The sequence below is a fragment of the Leopardus geoffroyi genome, chromosome X (assembly GCF_018350155.1).
Source record: "Leopardus geoffroyi isolate Oge1 chromosome X, O.geoffroyi_Oge1_pat1.0, whole genome shotgun sequence".
Taxonomy (NCBI): domain Eukaryota; kingdom Metazoa; phylum Chordata; class Mammalia; order Carnivora; family Felidae; genus Leopardus; species Leopardus geoffroyi.
This window is the reverse complement of record NC_059343.1, coordinates 91,309,802-91,329,197: the sequence shown is the minus strand read 5'-3', so window position 1 is coordinate 91,329,197 and position 19,396 is coordinate 91,309,802.

Here is a 19,396-nt window from a genome sequence, read left to right as displayed (position 1 = left end):
CAGTTTCTGACAAAACTAAACATACTCTTACGGTATGATCCAGGAATCACTCTACTTGGTGCTTACCCAAATGAGTGGAAAGCTTATGTCCACACAAATACCTACACACAGATGCTTATGGCAGCTTTATTCATAATTGCCAAAACCTGGAAGCATGCAAGATGCCCTTCAGTAGGTGTGTGGATAAGTAAACTGTGGTGCATCCAGACAATGGAATATTATTTAGCACTGAAAAGAAATGAGCAATCAAGCCATAAAAAGACATGGATGAACCTCAAATGCATGTTACTGAGTGAAGGAAACCAAGCTGTAAAGGCTACCTACCATATGATTCTAACTATATGACATTCTGGAAAAGGCAAAACTATAGTTACAGTAAAAGGATCACTGATTGCCAGTGGCTGAAGACAGTGAGGGATGAATTCGTGCACCACAGAGTATAACTGTAATGGTGGGTTCATAGCATTATACATTTGTTCAAACCCATAGAATGTACAACGAAGTGGAACCCATAATATAAATAATGGACTTTGGGTGATATGATATGATCTGTTGTTGCAGGGTTCTCGATTCTAACAAATATACCACTCTGGTGGAAGATGTTAATAGTGGAGAGGCTGTGCATCTGTGGGAGAAGGAGATATAAGGGAACTCTCTGTTCCTAACACTTCATTTTGCTATAACCTAAAACTGCTGTAAAAAAAAAATCTATTTAAAATTTTTTTAAAAAAATACAGAGAAAAGAATTAACAGCTTTAGAGTCAGATAGGCCTAGAATTCCAGCTCAGCTAAATACTAGCTGTGTAACCTTAGACAATTTGCTTAACCTCCTTGAGCCTCAGGTTTCTTATTTGGTAAGTGAAGATGCCTCATAGGGTTTCTGTGAAAATTAAATAAGATAGCACTCGCACAGTGCCTGGCACATAGTGTGTTAGCAGTTATTGGTATTATCAGAGACTCATGAAGCTAAATGTGTCCTCAAATTGTTGAAGGACCTAGACCTACAAACTCTCCTGGTGACTTAATCCAGAATCTAATTTCCAATCCAATTAAATGCTTTCTCTTTACAAGGACGAAGCCTATTTCTCTAGCTTGGACCATCACAGAACTGAAGAACACGTTTACCTTCCTTGTATTAACTCTTCCAGAGCATTGGACGAGATGTCCGTTAGTAATTTATTGTTTTAGTAATTTGTTTTGTGCCTCCTGAAAAGGAATAATTCCTTCACTACCCCACCCCCCTCCCAAGATTGTTGTGAGGAACTGTGTAAAGTGATGTACCTGATTACCGTTTGACAGCTTAAAGGGCTCTATAAATGTAAGGGATTAATAGTTACTTGGACAAATGTATTAAATAATCTCTTAAAAGTCTCCAGTCAAGCTTAATTACTCTTTAACCCTGTCCATATTTCTCTGAAAATGTGGAGATCAGTAAAATATTATTTAATAAATTCTTTTATTTCACGAACATGAATTGAAGGCCTGCTTTGTGTCAGGCACACTACTGGGTGGTAGGGGATCAAAGATTAATAAAACCTGATCCCTGCTGCCAAGAAACTTATAGTTTAATAGAAAGACAAACATGAGAAATAAATGTGTTATAACATGCTGGGTGTTTTGAGACAGATATAGATATGCCAAAGGAACACAGACGAATAGAAAATTTATTCTAAGGGATATTATAAAAGACTTCACGGAGAAACAACATTAGTGCTGGACTTAGAAGGGTAAATAGGAAATTTCCAGATGGAGAAAAGACGAGTATTTTAAACAGAGGGAACCCTATAAATTCATGGAAGCATAAGATCTCATGGCATGTATGGTGAGGATAATATTTAGGCACGGTGAGAGGTAAAGCAAACGAAGTAGACTTAGGAAGGAGGAAGTGGTGAATTACATTTGGAACATGTTGACTTTAAGATGCCTAAGGGACTTCTCTTTGAATGTTACAAATCAATGGGAACATAAATATAGAGAGATTTGAGAGTCATCAGTATACAGGTATTCGCTAGATATGACGGAAGAAAGAGAGAGATAGAGTGATCATGAATATTTGTGTTCTTGTTTGGGTAACTGGATCAATAATGGTGCCTTCACTGAGGTAAGAAGCTTATAGGAAGAGGAGCCGAGGAAAAAGGAGGCCATATGGTCTTTGGGGCATGTTGATTTTCAGATACCCATGGGACATCCAAGTGAGTATGTTCAGTAAGCATTTGGATCTATAGATACAATGCTCTAGGAAAAGATTTTGATTGGAGATATAGAAGTAGTAGATAGAGTAACGGAAATGGGCAAAATTGTTCAGGGATAGTGTGCAAAATAAGAACAGGTGCTAAGACAGAACCATTGTGAATATCAACATTCAGCGATGAGGCAGAGGTGGAACATCCATCCAAAGGGATCGAGGAAGAACTAGAAAGATATGATACGAACCAGGAGAAGTGCCATAGAAACCAAGAGAAAAGGCTATTTCAAGGAGGGGTGGTCAACTGCATAAAATGCCAAGAACTGAGAGACCAAGTAATAGAAGGACTAATTAGTGCCCATTGAAATTTTATTGAATACCTAGTTTTCCCTTGCAATCTTCTGGACACAAAGGACTCTGAAAATATCAACCCTGAAAGCTAAAAAAGCACTGACAGTCAGTGCCTTGTTTTCTACTCATGTGGTCACTAATACACCTTCCCCAAGTTCACCAATTACTGTGTGTGCCTCAACGGCTTGCCCCTGAATTGCCCAGACAAGGAAATCACCTGGATACTAGTTGAAACACTTGTAATCAATTCAAGCAAAATAAAAAAAATCAAAAGCTTAGCCCCTAATGGAACTGACCACAAAGGCCTCCCCAGGGGGTAGAGGTTTATGTGCTGTGCCTGGACTATGTTAAAAAAATTAAAAGTGGGTTTATAACAAAAGGGCTAAAGTGTCAAGTCACTAAAAGCAGAAAATTCCACTTGCAACACAGATGCCCACTCTCACACTGGTTTATGATGAGAGAAAGTGAAAATTTATAATATGCTTTCCATAAAGTCCTGACAGCCATTGAGCTGGGACCTCTGGGGGCCAGCCCAAAGGTTCTACCTCATTATCCAGGGAAGGAGGGAAAAGGGAGAGAGTGCTTAGTCACAGAACGGGCTTTGTCTTTAAGAAGGCCAACTCACACCTGCACTTCTTGAGCTCTGTGACTTGGACTTTTTCAACATTTATACCGGAATCGAAGCAAAAAGTAAGTTGGTCCCTCAGCCCAAGTTCAACAGTTGTTTTGTACCAACTGCAGATGGACTGTTTATAGTCACTCTTCTGGAATCCTTGGAGGTTAAACAAGCTAGGATAAGCTAGATTATGCTGCAGTAAGAAGCAATTTCAAAATGTTTGTGGCTTATATATAGGAAACATTTATTTCTTGTTCATACTACATGTCCAAAATAAGTTGGTGGGAGAGTGGGGAGGAGAGTTCGACTCTTAAGTAGATCTTAGTTGTTCTCGGTCTGGGATCCCAGCTGATAGAGAAGGAGCCATGTCAGATGTTGCCAATCAACACATCCTATGGAAAAGGGAAATTGACAAAGCAAGCACTGATTATCCAAGTTTCCACCTAGAGGTTACACATACCACTTATGTTCATATTTTATGCCTGATTTTAAAGGCCTGGGGAAGCATAATTCTCCTGTAGGTAGAGTCACTGCTGGCAGGGACACCAACTATAGGTGAGCAACATAATAGTCTATCAGAGAAGCCATAATTAATACGTGTTAAACTTTGAATAGATAATCTTATGTAATAGTTACTCTTTGAACACAAAGGTATTGGTAGCTGTCATGCAATTATCCACTGCTCCCTTACCGGCCACTGTGCCTTAGAATGCACCACTCAAGCTTCATTCCAGGGGGTTAAAATATTGCAATACCAGAAGCCACAGGTGTCAAAGTGCAAATGCCTGCGGTGGGACAGCACATTGATCTGTATCAAATTAATACAGCATTCGTATTAGTTGTCCTACAGCAAGCTGTTATTATTGGAAGCAGGGAGCACAGCAACCCTGAGATACTTTATTCAATACCTACTATACTCGACTCTTCAACACACTATATTTCACTTTATCCCTGTGCCTATTGCACATTAAAGATAATGCAAAAGGGGGTGCCTGGGTGGCTCAGCTGGTTGAGCGTCCGACTTCGACTCAGGTCATGATCTCGCGGTTTGTGAGTTCGAGCCCCGTGTTGGGTTCTGTGCTGACAGCTCAGAGCCTGGAGCCTGCTTCGCATTCTGTGTCTCCTCCTCTCTCTGCCCCTCCCCTGCTCATGCTCTCTCTCTCTCTCTCTCTCTCTCTCTCTCTCTCTCTCAATAATAAATAAATGTTAAACACATATTTTAGTAAAAAAAAAAGATAATGCAGAAGGTCATAACTGCTTATCTAGAAGGTGGTAATGAGTGCCAGGGGAATGTCCAGCACGTAGGGTGCTAGCTGGAGAGGACCATTAAGGGGGAGAACAGCAGGGCACCAGGTGCTTGGGGTGAGGAGATGGTTTCCGCACCATAAGTCAGGAGAAATCTGCCCAAAGAAGAAATCCCAACAGGTTTGACCTACTTCACAATTATTTCCTGAGCCAACCCTTTATCACTCTGCACCTGAGATTAGGTGGTATTCTTTTATTTTTTTATTTTTTTTTCCTTTTTTTTATTTTTTTTTCCAACGTTTATTTATTTTGGGACAGAGAGAGACAGAGCATGAACGGGGGAGGGGCAGAGAGAGAGGGAGGCACAGAATCGGAAACAGGCTCCAGGCTCTGAGCCATCAGCCCAGAGCCCGACGCAGGGCTCGAACTCACGACCGTGAGATAGTGACCTGGCTGAAGTCGGACGCTTAACCGACTGCGCCACCCAGGCGCCCCTAGGTGGTATTCTTTTAGATGAAGGAAAGAAACAATCTGGTTTTCCAGAGGCGTGTCCTGGGAGCTGGACAGATTTCTTCTAGAAGATACCTGTTAGTGGAATCTGGCCTGCCAATCAATCAGCCTTCTGCCAATGGCTACTGGAGCCCCTTGTTTGATTATGGATTTATTGAACAAAAAGCCTGCCAGGATGTATATTACACTGCCTGACTTTTAGCTTTGTGTGCTGAATAGTGGTTCGCTCAGCAGGAAAATGATGTTTTAGAGCCATAAAGGTAATACACATCCAATTCTGACACATGCGTGTGCGCGCGTGTGCACACGCACGCACACACACACACACACAAAAAAACCCTGAACATGGATTGTAATGTTAGTAAAGATAAACACAAGAATTTCTCTCCAAAGGGCAGCACCAGTGACATATGCTAAGCTATTTTTAGCAAATCCCTTCCACACCACACATTAATTCATTTATTCATTCGTTCAACATACATTTATTGAGCACCTACTGTGTTCCCAGCACAAAAAGACTTGACCCCCACTGTCATGGAGCTTACTGTCTAGTGGAAGACAGACATAACAAACACACAAGTTAAACATCATCACAAGTTAGGGTGAGTGCTGTGAAGAAAATAGAGGTGCAGTGACAGCAAAAAGGGAGAGTTCAGTTTAGATAGGGGTAGTTGGGGGTGCCTGGGTGGTTCAGTTGTTTAAGCGTCCGACTCTTGACTTTGGCTCAGGTCATGATCTCATGATTCATGGGTTCAAGCCTCTCAATTTTAAATTAATACATAAAGAAATCAAATGATAAAACAAGTGGGGGCAAAATGACAAGATGAGGTGAATCTGAATAAAGGGTATACTATTCCATAATTTGAATTTATTTTCAAATAAAAAGGTATAAAAGAAAAGAAGGAGCCAACCATGAAGAGTGTGATTAAGGATCTTCTTCCACATAACATTCTTCCTTTTTCTTTAGGGCACTTAAGATAATTTGTAATTAAATATTTTTTGGTGATTGACTATTTGTCAACTGCTCTACAAGACTGTAAGCTTCATAAGGGGCTCATCTTCAGCACTCAGCACAGTGGATTGTAGACTGTCTTAACTTTATTCAGTCAGATAATAACAAAAAATACCATAAATTGGGTGGCTTATAAACAGCAAACATTTACTTCTCACAGTTCTGGAGGGTGGGAAATCCAAGATCAAGTCACCGGCAGATTTGGTGTCTGGTGAGGAGCTGCTCCCTGGTCACCTTCTTTTTGTTGTGTCTTTACAGGGTGGAAGGGGCAAGGGAGCTCTGTGGGGTCTCTTTTATAAAAGCACTAATCCCATTGATAGGGGCTCCAACCTCATGACCTAATACATCACCTTGGACATTAAATTTCAACATATGAATTGGAAATGAGGAGGCACAAGCAGTAAATCCATTGCACAGGCAAAGAACGCAGCAGGGGTGATGGTCTGGAGGGAAGGTAGTATGGGAGCGGTGTGGTGTGCATTTACATTCTTAAAAGATGCTCTATCACAAAAAGAAAAGAGATAAGAAACACTAGCTTTTTGAAGAAATTGTAGGTTACCCTTTCCCCACCTAAAAATCACAGATTTTTTTCTAAGCCAAAATGATATATGGAAAATATAAGAGGAGTTTCAGCTATAAGAAAATAACATATTTTAATGGCAACTATTCTTATGCAAATAACTAATTCATCTCAGCTATCCAGAATATTCCCTAAAGTTTTCCCAATCTTAACCACTCCTTACCCATATTTTATTAGACTTTTTAATTTGAAAAAGTGAAAATATCAGGCAATAATAATCAAGTTGCAATCAGAATGCCAAACAATGAATGACACTGAGCAAAGTACCTATTTACCTGTCCAGAGACTACTGCAATAGTCCAGGCAAAAGAGAGATTGGTGGCTTCGGTTAGGGTGGAGACAACAGAAACGGGGTGGGAGTAAGAAGGCGAGGGATTTGAGAGTGATTTTGGTGGTGTGTTTGTTGTATACCTAGATATGCTCTTTTTCGTGCAGGGAAACTAAGGAAGTTTGTTAGCATTTGGGGCTACAGGGAGACGTTGGGTTGGCTGGGGCAGGAACCTCTTAAAAAACCCTCTTTCTTTCTCTCAACCTATTGAATTCCTAGTTTATATCTTCTCTGGGTTGAAAGAGGTAAATGAGCATTTTGGCTGGATTGCAGGCCTCTTAAAAGACTAAAGAGAGGGGCGCCTGGGTGGCTCAGTCGGTTGAGCGGCCGACTTCAGCTCAGGTCAGGATCTCGCGGTCCGTGAGTTCGAGCCCCGCGTCGGGCTCTGTGCTGAAAGCTCAGAGCCTGGAGCCTGTTTCAGATTCTGTGTCTCCCTCTCTCTGACCCTCCCCCGTTCATGCTCTGTCTCTCTCTGTCTCAAAAATAAATAAACGTTAAAAAAAAATTTTTTTAATAAAAAAGAAAAGACTAAAGAGAAGCAAAAACTGGTAAACAGTGCACATGAAGTTCTTCATTATCTCCTAACTGTACCTAATTATCTCACTGTAATTTGGTTATTCCATCTTAGGGTAACTGAGAGTTGACTGTACCTGCAATGAACACACTGGCTCAATAATGTGGCGAAGGGCTCCTTGTAGCCCTGCAAGCCCTAGCCATGCAGGCTCTAAAATAAAAAGGGAAGAATGCCTCACCTTTGCCTTCACTTACATCTCCCAGGGTGTCCAGACTTGGGGATCACCCATTCATTTCCACAGTCAGGATCCTGGTGAAATGGTGCCCATGCAAATGGCTGTCTGGGTTGCTGGGCAGGGCACAGCAACAAACCTGCAGAGAGGCTGGCTCTAGAAACCAATGATGAGATAGGCCCAGGTTGTAGCCCAAGGAAAAAACCCATCAATCAAGCAGTTGGTTAAATATTTACTGAGCTCCTATTTCATACCAGTGAGATAGCTGCTTGTGGTTCTCAACTAGGGAGCAATTAGGTCTCCCAAAGGGCAATTAGAAATCTATACAACTTTTTTTTGGCATAAAGAAGGGGATGGTAATGACGCTACTGGAATTTAGTGGGTGGGAACCAGGAATGGTAAATATTCTTCAGTGTGTGAGCTGAACCCACACAATGGAACTGTCCCACATAAAATGTCCATGGTACTCCCAGGGAGAAACACTGCCGGGCTGGGGCATAGTGAGTATTCTGACGTGAATATTCCATTCTTCCTCTCAAGAGCTAATTGGTGCCAGAGGGCAGCCAATCCTTCTCTGTTTACACTTGGCCTCCTTATTCTTTCTTTGGGAAGGAAAAATTGTAACTTCCATTTTAATGATGAGGAAAAAGAGACAGATTGGCTAGAGGTCACGCCAGTTAATAAGTGGCAAAGCTGAGACCCAGTGTTTCGACTCCACAATTTCATTATGGAGTTCCCCAATGGGCAACCATAAAACAGTTAAGCTTTATACTTATATTTCCAATTTAAATCAGCTCTCAACTCAACTCTCAACTCTGCAGCAAAAGAGCAATGTGGTTTTGGGTGACACTTCTCCCTAGAAAATAAATAATTATGTCAAGGTTCATAAACGTTAGCTTTTTTCATTGAAATTTTGGGGGCAATTGTAGATTTACATGCAGTTATAAAAAAATAATGCAGAGAGATCCCATGTACCTTTTATCCAGTTTTCCCCAATGTTAACCTATCTTGAAAACCTATAGTACAAAATCAAAACGAGGATACTGACATTGATACAATCAGTCAATATTATTCATATTTCCCTTCATTCATATGTGTATGTGTGTGTATGCATGTGCATTAAGTTCTATACAATTTTAGCATATGTATAGGGGTTTGTGTATCCATCACCACAGGCAAGATACGGAAAGTTTTAACACTTCAAGGACCCCTCCTGATACCCATTTGCAATCATACCCAATACCCTTCCTCACCACTTCCCCTATCCTTAACCCCCAGAAATCTCCTAATTGTCTTTCATTTCCACAATTTTTCATATCAAAAATATTATATAAATGGAATCATAGAGTATGTAACGTTTGGGGATTGGGTTTATTCATTCAGCCTAATTCCCTGGAAATTCATCCAAGTTGTTGCACATAGTAATAATTTTTTCCTTTATATTGTTGAGTAGTATTCTATGGTATGGATACGTCATGGTTTGCATAATCATTCGCCTAATTAAAGACATCTGAGATTATTTCAACTTCTGGTGATTAAAAACAAAGTTGCTCTAAATATTCATGTACAAGATTTTATATTGATGTAATTTTTTTTATTTCTCTTGAATAAATGCCCAATATTGCAATTGCTAGGTCAATGGTGATTGCATATTTGGTTTTGTAAGAAACTGCCAAACTGTTTTCAAGAATGGCTGCACCATTTTACATTCTCACCAGCAAAGTATGAATGTTCCTGTTTCTCCACATCTTCCCTAGCATATTTTTCACTGTTTTTTTTTTTTTTTTTTTTTAGCCATTCTTATAGGTTTTTGTAGTGGTATATCATTGTGCTTCTAATTTGCATTTCCCTGATGGCTAATGATATCGAACATCTTTTAATGTACTTAGTTGACATCTGTATTTCTTTTTTTTCTTTTTTTGGTGAAATGTTTCTTAGTGTCCTTTGCCCATTTTTCAATCAGATTGTCTTATTTTTAATGTTGAGTTTTATATATATATATATATATATATATATATATATATATAATTATTACTATATATATATGTATATATATACTCTTTATATATTCTGGACACTAGTCCTTTGTGACAAGTGTAGTTTGTGATTATTTTCTTCCAGTCTGTTGCTTGTCTTTTCATTCTCTTTGTGTATACTTTCACAGAAGAAAAGCTTTTAATTTTCATGAGGTCCAATTCATCAATTTTCTCTTTTATGTATCATGTTTTAGTGTCAAGTCTAAGAAATCTTTGCTCCAGTCCTAGATCCTAAAGATATTTTCCTACTTTTTCCTAAAAGTTTTGTATTTTACCCTTAAGACTATGACCCATTTTGACTTAATTTTTTGTGTAAGTAGGGAATTTTAGGTAAAGGTTCATTTTTTGTCTATGAATGTCCAGTTGTTTTGGCACCATTTGTTGAGAAGACCATCCTTCTTCAGGGGTGCCTGGGTGGCTCAGTCAATTAAGCATGGCTTAGGTCATGATCTCACATTTCGTGGGTTTGAGCCCCACATTGGGTTCTGTGCAGACAGCTCAGAGCCTGGAGCCTGCTTCGGATTCTGTGTCTCCCTCTCTGCCCTTCTCCCACTTGCACTCTGTCTCTCTCTCTCTGTCTCTCTCAAAAATAAGTAAACATTAAAAAAATTTAAAAAAGACCATCCTTCAATTGAATTGCTTTTGCACCTTTGTTAACAGTATATTGAGCTTAATTGTATGGGTTGCCTATTCTGTTCATTGATCTGTATTCCACCTATCTATACATCAGCACCGCATTGTCTTAATTACTATGGCCATATAAAAAGTATTAACATGGGGTAGAATAACTCCTCCCATTTTATTCTATTTTTTAATTGTTTTAGCCATTCTAGGGCCTCTACCTTTCTATATAAATTTTAGAATAAGCTTGTCTATGTCTACTAAAAAAAGCTTGTTGGGATTTTGATAAGATTTGTATAAAATCTATAGATAAATTTGAGGAAGATTGACATTTTTACTCTGTTGAGTCTTCCAATCCATGAATACAGTATGTCTCTACATTTATGTAAGTCTTCTTTATTTTTTTTTACTAGTGTTTTGTAATTTTAGCATATAAATACTGTACATGTTTTGTTAAGTTTATACCTAAGTATCTTATTTTCTTTGGAGTGATTGTAATTAGTTTGTTTTTAATTTAATTTCCTGCATGTTAATTTGTTAGTATATAGAAATATAATTGATTTGTGGGTATTAATTTTGTATCCTGCAACGTTGACAAATTCACTTATTGGTTCCACAGAGGTTTTTGGTAGATTACTTGGGATTTTCTGCACAGATAATTCTGTCATCTGTAAATGAGAACAATTTTCTTCCTTCCTTTCCAGTAGGTATGCTTTTATTTATTTTTTCTTATTCTATTGCAGTGGCTAGGACTTCCAGTATGATGGTGGGTAAGAGCACTTGCTGTCAAAAACTGACCTCTGTGCTGCAGAGGCAAAATATGTAACATGAAGACAGAGTTTGGGTATAAAGAGGGAAGATAGTTTATTACTTTGCCAGGCAAAGGAGCCTGCAGCAGGCTAATTATTCCAAGGCTACAAGCCAGCCTAAAGTGAAAGGCTAAGGGATTTCACAGGAAAATACAGGATCTGGGCAGTTTCAATAGGAATCTGGTACCTGGTGCCAGCCGAGTTTGTCATTTCTTCAAGGGGGTCTCATGACTAGCACTGGAGACAGCCATCTGAGTCTTATTACTTAGTATACATTGAGGTCAGCAAGCCGTCAATATCCATATGCATTCCTGGAACAAAGGATTCTACAGAAAAACAAATGCAGGGGAGAGGGAGGCTTTAAGAATGAGGAAGAGAAAAATGTGTTGTTTCAAGTCAAGCCTTAGTGTGTTCATCTTAATTTCCATCCATCTTTACATTTCTATAGCAGTTTCATGCTGAGACTAGAAATCCTTGCTTTGGTCCCAATCTTAGAGGAAAAACATTCAATCTTTCACCACTAAGTATGATGTTAGTTTGTAGTTTTTGTGTGTACACGTGTAGCTTTTTTCTGTTATTTTTTGTTTTGTTTTGTTTTGCAGATGTTCCTTATCTGGTTGAGGTAATTCTCCTTTTTTCATAATTTGCTGAAAGTTTTTACCATACAATTGTTAAATGCTTTTTTCTGTATATGATCACATGACTTTTCTTCTTTAGCTTGCTGACATGATGGATTACATAGACTGATTTTGAATGCAGTTATTTTATCATTATTATGCTTAATAGCTATTGAACACATATCCTTATCTCATTTAAACCTTGCAATAGTCATGTAGAACAGATTCTATTATCAGCCTTATTGTACACATGGAAAAGTAAATTCAGAGAGGATAGGTGATTTGCCTAAAGTCACAGTCAGTATGGGGCAAATCTGGGAATTGAACCCAGGACTGGTTCACACCATTTCTCCTGTCTTCCCAGTCTGCTAGCCTCCCTATAGGTGCTGATCAGAAATTCCTTAGCATGTGAGCTTCTACCATTGTGTAAATAAACAGGGGAACTTGATTATACCAAGTAGGCTTTTAACGAAGATAAGGATCCTCTCTTTCTCCTTTCCTGTTCTTGAACTTGAACAATAGTCTTTTTCCTGGAAGTCGTCAAAGCTGGTGTTGAATCAGGGCCAAAGCTCTTGGAAATGCCTTTCTTGGGAACCATGGGGTGAGTGGGGGTAGAGAAAGTGTAATGATGGAGCTCTATTGTTCTAGGCTCCAAGATCAGCATTGTAAGGGCAGCTGTCAGAGCCTCCCACCCCAGAAATGACACTGCCTATCAAGCTACCCTTAAAAGTATGAATGTGTATGCAAAATCCATCTCACAGTCTCCTTTAGTGGCACACTGCAATCATGGACTCTCTGGTGACTCAGACAGGATTTTCACAGCAGAGTAAGAAAAGCTACTTCATGCCATTGTTTTCCCCAAATGATTAAATTAAACATCTTTCCCTGTTGTTGGCTTTTTTTTTTTTTTCATTTTTTTGAGTAAACAACCCCAGGATTTTTTTTTTTCTCTAATCTCGTTATTACTATACCACAGACAAGAAAGGCATTTGACACAAACACTTTGGGAACAGAATTTACAGTGTTTATTAGATTTCCTTTTGTTTTCTTGGTTAATCAAAATAAACACTTCTCTCCTGTTTTAAAGGAAAAAAGTGTCTGTGGCCAACATTTTTAGATTTTCTCTCTCTCTCTTCCCCCATCCCTGTCCCTCCCATTCCCTCTCCTCCTCTCTTTTTTCCCTCTCTTCCCAACCTCTGACCCCTCCCTCCTGCATCCACAAGTTGTGCTCCCCTAACTCAGTGGGGTTTTGTTTCTTTTTAACTTCCAGACAGAAATTTCAGAGAAAAGCCACATTCCAGCTTCTCCAGTTCTTATTTCTCCAAACTGCTTCTAATGACTATGCCTTGTGTTATATTGCCCAGTAGATTCAAGTTTTGTACTCACCTTCTTTCTCCTCAAAAGCTATGACTTACACCAACGCATAGCAGTACACGGTCGTTTCACCCTGAAAGTGTCAGAGAAGAGGGTCATTTCTCAGGCTTTATCTTCAGTGAGTCCAAAGCCTGAGAGATTTTCCTTGAACCATCTTCTCAATTTTCACCTCTGTATCTGAGGGCCTCAGTCAGTTGAGCAAGTTTTCATATGTTTACCTAAAGCAGAAGTAAGAAAAATAAATAAATCAGGCTCCAGTGTCCAGCTGTCTGGGATCCAAATTCCTTAGAGGTAAAAGGACCTTTTTCTGGAAAAATAATTGGGTCAAGCCAGAGCAGCCATTAAGCATTGGCAAAGCAAACAGCTGCCTTCCAAAGACTAATAACCACCTCCCCTACTTATTGAATCAGACCTTTTTCTCCCAATCACAAAGTCCTGACAGGGACATTGGGGGGAAATGGAAAAGCACATCGACTGTCATTTTCTTAGGAGTAGAAATAACCTGAGCAGGTGTGGCCAAAGGGAGGAGGGTAGAGATCCTAGGGGCACAGGTCTTTGGGCCCCTGCAAGAAAATCACCTTGTAGCAAAAGGAAGACCTCAGGAAAGGGAGACTGAGGCCTCTCAGAGACTACTGGGGCCATATTACAGAATTGATTCAGGCTCACTTCAGGCAGTCTCTAATCCTAAGTCTTGTGTTCTCCTTCGCCAAATGCTACTGCCTGCCATGTACAGGTGATTCTCCAGACACGTTCAGAGTATTGCTATATCCTGGCCTACCTACCTACTATGGATTCTATTTTTATCACAGAGAAGAGATCTAAGGAACAGCAATATGAGACCGAGTGGACCTTTAGCTGGTGGGACATTCTGAAAGACAAGAACACATTTCCCATCACCGTTAGTCAATATCTTATTTATGATTCCAGAAATGTGTCCCTAAGGGCTGATTGACTAAAGCACAATGGCAAGTCTGGACTGGGCTGAACTGAGATGGATTAGATTAGGCTAGAGCAGAGATAAATATTATAAAGTATTCATAACACTAATGTTGGCTAGGATATCATCATCTCCTCCATTCCATTCACCTCCATCCCTCTAATTATGGAAATAGTGGGGCAGAAGGTGGCTAAATACACTAGAAGCTGGCAAAGATCAAAGGTAAAATGCAAAAACGGAGTGTGTGTTCATGGAAAAAGGGAGAGAAAATAGACAGAATGGCAAACCATCACATAGGAAGAGGCTCAGGACGTAAGATATCGTCGCTGGCTAGATAGGAATTGACTCCTAGGTTCCAAGAAGTCTGAGTAACAGGCAAATCTGGTGATTGGAGAATGTTGGCTCCAAGAACAAGGGCAGAAGGGCCAGCCTGATCAGAAGCAATCTTCTAGAGCATGGGTTATCCTCAGGAGGTGAGTTGTACCAAAAGTTCTTCCAGAGAAGAAATATCTCCAGGATACTACAATTTCAGTACTGACCAGTCAACATGTTTGAGCTCCGACTATGTGCCCATGCTTCTTTGGGGTAATGAGATAATAAACCGTAAAGTCATTATCCAGTGGTGGAATTTCAATCACAGTCCAATGTAGTCATCACTTCCCAGTCACTGTGCTCAATCTTAGGGATTTAGCAGCAAATAAAGAAAGCATTATGGCCTTTAAAGGCAGCTATATGTTTACCAAAATACTTTCCTTCTTTTTCTCGTATACATAACTAGACTATATTTCCCAGCTTTCTTTACATTTAGACGTGGTGATATGACTGAGTTCCAGCCAACAGAAAGTGAATAGAAGTGAGGTGTGACACTTAATAAACCTAGCCCATAAAAAGCACCTAAGTCATATGATCTTTCTCCTCCCCCACCAATGGGCTGGATATGGATTCTCAAGAGGAAATTAGAAGCCACATGATAAAGATGCTAGCACCTCATGCAGCCACTCTGGAAAACAGTATGGAGGTTCCTCAAAAAACTAAAAATAGAACTACCCTACGACCCAGCAATTGTACTACTAGGCATTTATCCACGGGATACAGGTGTGCTGTTTCGAAGGGACACATGCACCCCCATGTTTATAGCAGCACTATCAACAATAGCCAAAGTATGGAAAGAGCCAAAATGTGGATTAATGGATAAAGAAGATGTGGTATATATACATACATATATATGTATGTATATGGAAAAAGGGATATATATATACACACACACACACACACACACATAATAGAGTATACTTGGCAATCAAAAAGAATGAAATCTTGCCATTTGCAACTACGTGGATGGAACTGGAGGGTATTATGCTAAGTGAAATTAGTCAGTCAGAGAAAGACAAAAATCATATGACTTCACTCCTATGAGGACTTTAAGAGACAAAACAGATGAACATAAGGCAAGGGAAACAAAAATAATATAAAAACAGGGAGGGGGACAAAACAGAAGAGACTCATAAATAGGGAGAACAAACAGAGGGTTACTGGAGGGGTAGTGGGAGGGGGATGGGCTAAATGGGTAAGGGGCACTAAGGAATCTACCCCTGAAATCATTGTTGCACGATATGCTAACTAATTTGGATGTAAATTAAAAAAAAAAGATGCTACCACCTGCATCAGCCTGGATTCTGAATGACTTTATGAAACAGAATACATAACACTAGCACTCACCCTACCATCATCAACTGGACTTTATATGAGGGAGAAATAAATGACTTTGTTAAACCATTGAGACTGAAATTTGGGGATTTGTCTCTTACTGAAGCTAGCATTATATCAATTCCCAATTCCATAGTCCTTGCCTCCATGGAGCTTGCAGCCTAGTGGTTACACAGTAGAGGAATGTCCAGAGTCCTAAGGAAACAGAGGATCGACTTGGTCCAGAGCAATAGCATAAGATATCACATAGACTGTAACATCTGAGATGAGCCTTGAAGGGGAAAAAGATTCCCCCACCAGAGACAGTGAGTCAACTTGAGGGCACCATTTGCAAAGGCCCCCCAAATGAGAAAACTCAAGTTGAAATGGCTGAAGAGCAGAAGGCAATAGCGTTGGCAGAGGTCCATGGGGATTGAAACACTGATGGGAAATGAAAAAATGACAAGCCACTATATGATACCAGGCACCAGTATATTTAAAGACATATAGAGGTTCGGAATTGGCCAGCATGACAGTCTCCCCTGTAACATCAGTCCAAGCCAACTCCCAGACAAGAAGAGAAAGGGCCAAGAAATAAAGGCTGTAACCTAAGTTCCTATTATTGGTAAGTCTGAATTTCTTCACTGCTATTCCGTACCCTATCCCTCAACATTCTCACCCCTATCCACTGGAGAAGGAGCCCAGTGAGTGGTCTTGCCCTCACCCCTCCCCTTCACAGAAGTAGCTCTTCTGGGCAATAATCCATAGGCCATCTTCTGCAGCTGCAGCCTGTGAACACTTTCCAGGAGGCAAGATCCCAAGAACCAGGAGTCGAAGGGAAAGAGCAACCACCTGCATGTTTTGTTGTGTCTGATTAATTTCAAACGAATATTCCAATGCTTCATATGTTCCTGGACAGCTCTCCAACATCCTGCAATTAGCCTTAACTGGATATGCTCCACACAGGAAGATGGAATGAGAGTGACTGTGATCTGAGGGTGTGGACAAGTAAAACTATAGAGTGAACTGGAAGGGACCTTTAAGATCACCCCAGTTCAAATGCCTTGTGTAACAAATGAGAAAACTGAGGTTCAAGGAGGGGTCAGGGCTTGCCTTACGTCACAGAGTGAGTCAGTAGCACAGACAGGACCTCCAGGTCGCAACTCCCAACCCAGCACTCGTTCCAGCATACTCATCAAGCATTTAGACCAGTTGGAAGAAGCATGCCGAAAGTTACTAATTAAGGAAATAGTGGGTGGATCCAAGGCAGGGAAGCTTAACATCCAGCCAAAACGTTACAGACAAGAGTCCATCACATGCTTTTCTTGTATAGTCTTTCCATTGGTTTGCAGGAGTCTGGGAACAATAGGCAGAGGGAAAATTAATGTGAACCTGTGCCTGGTTCACTTTGTAGAGGAAGGACACAGTTGCCTCTGTGATCCGATTTGAGGGGTGCTAAGGAGGCTCTCCTGCCCCAGATGATCTTCCTTATCAGGCTGCTATTTCAGGTAAGTGTTGCCTTTCCTGAAGGCTGCCTTTCAAAAAGCCTTGAAGAGAAAATACTGAAGACTGTTTCCTGCCACTAAAATCTTAGTATGCATTAGGAATATATTTGATTTCCAGAGGATCTATCAATTCACATTGAGGAAAGCAACAAATTATGCAAGCCAGGGGCTTGACTTATAGATCACAAAATGCTTGGATTTCCTTAGAACTCTCCTGTCTGTTTTCTTTTTAAAAAGCACTTCTGCTTTGGAGATTAAATGCAGTAAGAAAATGGGCCAGAAACCTGGAGGGGCCTAGCATCCAGTCTCCCTCATACTGCAAGCTCTAGGGAGCAATGTTGTAGACACTGCCATCGAAAGGTCTCACTAGTTATGCCCTTGAACTCGACACACAAGGAATTCTCCCTTTACGTCTTTCCACATCTGGATTCAGGACAATCACTCTTGCTCCTGGTTCTTGGGGTTGGTATAGTGGGTGACAGCTTATAAAGCTCTCTCCCTGTAACTTGTAAGGCAGGTAAAAACAGACAATCTCATGCTCCTCATTTTACAAGTGGGAAACCTGTGGCCTGAAGACATTAAATGACTTGCTCAAAGTCACATAAGCAAGAGTTGTCTGTCACGTCAAATTCAAGTGATCTTTCTCAAAATCCTGCCTTCTTTCTCTACACTGGTATTTCCCAAAGTGTTCTCCACAGAGCACAAGCTCATTGAGAATGACATTGATAGAAAGAGGGGTTCCATGATCTAATAAGCATTTACTTCTTTTTCTACTTCTCTTATGGTGATACATCAGCCCATTTGAGGCTCTGAGATGCGATCTGCATAATCTAGAGTTTCCAAAAGGAATTTATGAATCAGAAGAGTGCACATGAATTGAGTACTTACAGTTCCAGGCCTCTTGCTAAGTATTTTACAAGCAGTAGCTGATTCTATCCACCAAACATTCTTCTGATCTTTGTATCATGTTTATCCCATTTTACCAAGAATGAAACCAAAGCCCAGAGAAATAACATGTCTTTCCCAAGTTGACACAGTAGACACATGACCAATAAAGTTTTTAAACCCAGCTGTCTGATTCTATGCAATATTTGGCCACCAAAACCTTTCCTCACAAGCCCTCTTTACACCCCCACAGAACTAGCCTCTTGAAGCATCCATTTTGGGAATGTAGTTCCCCCAGTCACTAATCTCTTCACAATAATTTTGCCTTATACTTACTGCCTCATCTCTCTCAACACCCAGAATCACCCAGGAAAGGTGTTACTTTCAACCACTGCACAAAAAACCTACACGCTGGAAAATAAGACAGATATTTGTTTACAGGGGGCAAGACAAAGGTGTAGAGAGCATGAACACTGTGCCAGGAAAGTAACCAGAGACAAGGCTCTGAGAGATCATGCAAGAGGACATCAACAACCAAATAGGCCTTTTTCACAGTTTTGCTCTATATGCTCGGAAGAAGAATCAACAGAATTCTCAGTTGAATTGATCAAACTCATCTTCTCTCTACCCAGTGAGGCAACTGAGTGGTATATATCCACTGTGAGGTGAATGCTAATTGCGATGCTAGGGAAATGGACCCCAGTTCAACCGAAAGTAACAATTGAAACTACTGTCTGGTGGTTCTGCCACTGGGCACGCACACACATGTACCCATGCACCCACATGCACGCACACACAGATTCACAGTGCCAAGAAGACTGGCTAACAGATCAATTCAGTCAAACAACCAGTCGATTTAATGCAGAGGAAAAAAGTAAGTCAAAGGAGATACTTGACCAAACTGGTCAGTCAGTTCAGTCCATTCAGTTAGTAGAAAAGCTCCGATAGACACAGCTCAGTTGTCTTTGGGGAGATGGAAAGCAATAATGAGGCACAGAACCCAGGGAAAGAGAGGGGAATTGCAACACAAAGAATTAGGTTAAATGTAAGGGAAAGTTTTTTGACAATGAAGGGATGGCCAAATGGCTCCTTGAAAGGAATTTCACAAGCAAAAAACAATGGAAATCTTTCCGTAGAGAAACCGACTGGGAGAAAAGTATTTGCAGGGCACAAAACAAACTAAGAGTTGACATCCCTGCTATTTTTAAAGGTTCTTACAATTTGATATGGAAATGACAACCCATGCAGTAGAAAAACAGCAAAGATTGTGACCAGGTGAATCATAACAGAAAATCTCTACCTGCTCACTCAGAATCACAATAGAAAGTGTCTCAGAATGCAAATGGCAAAGCC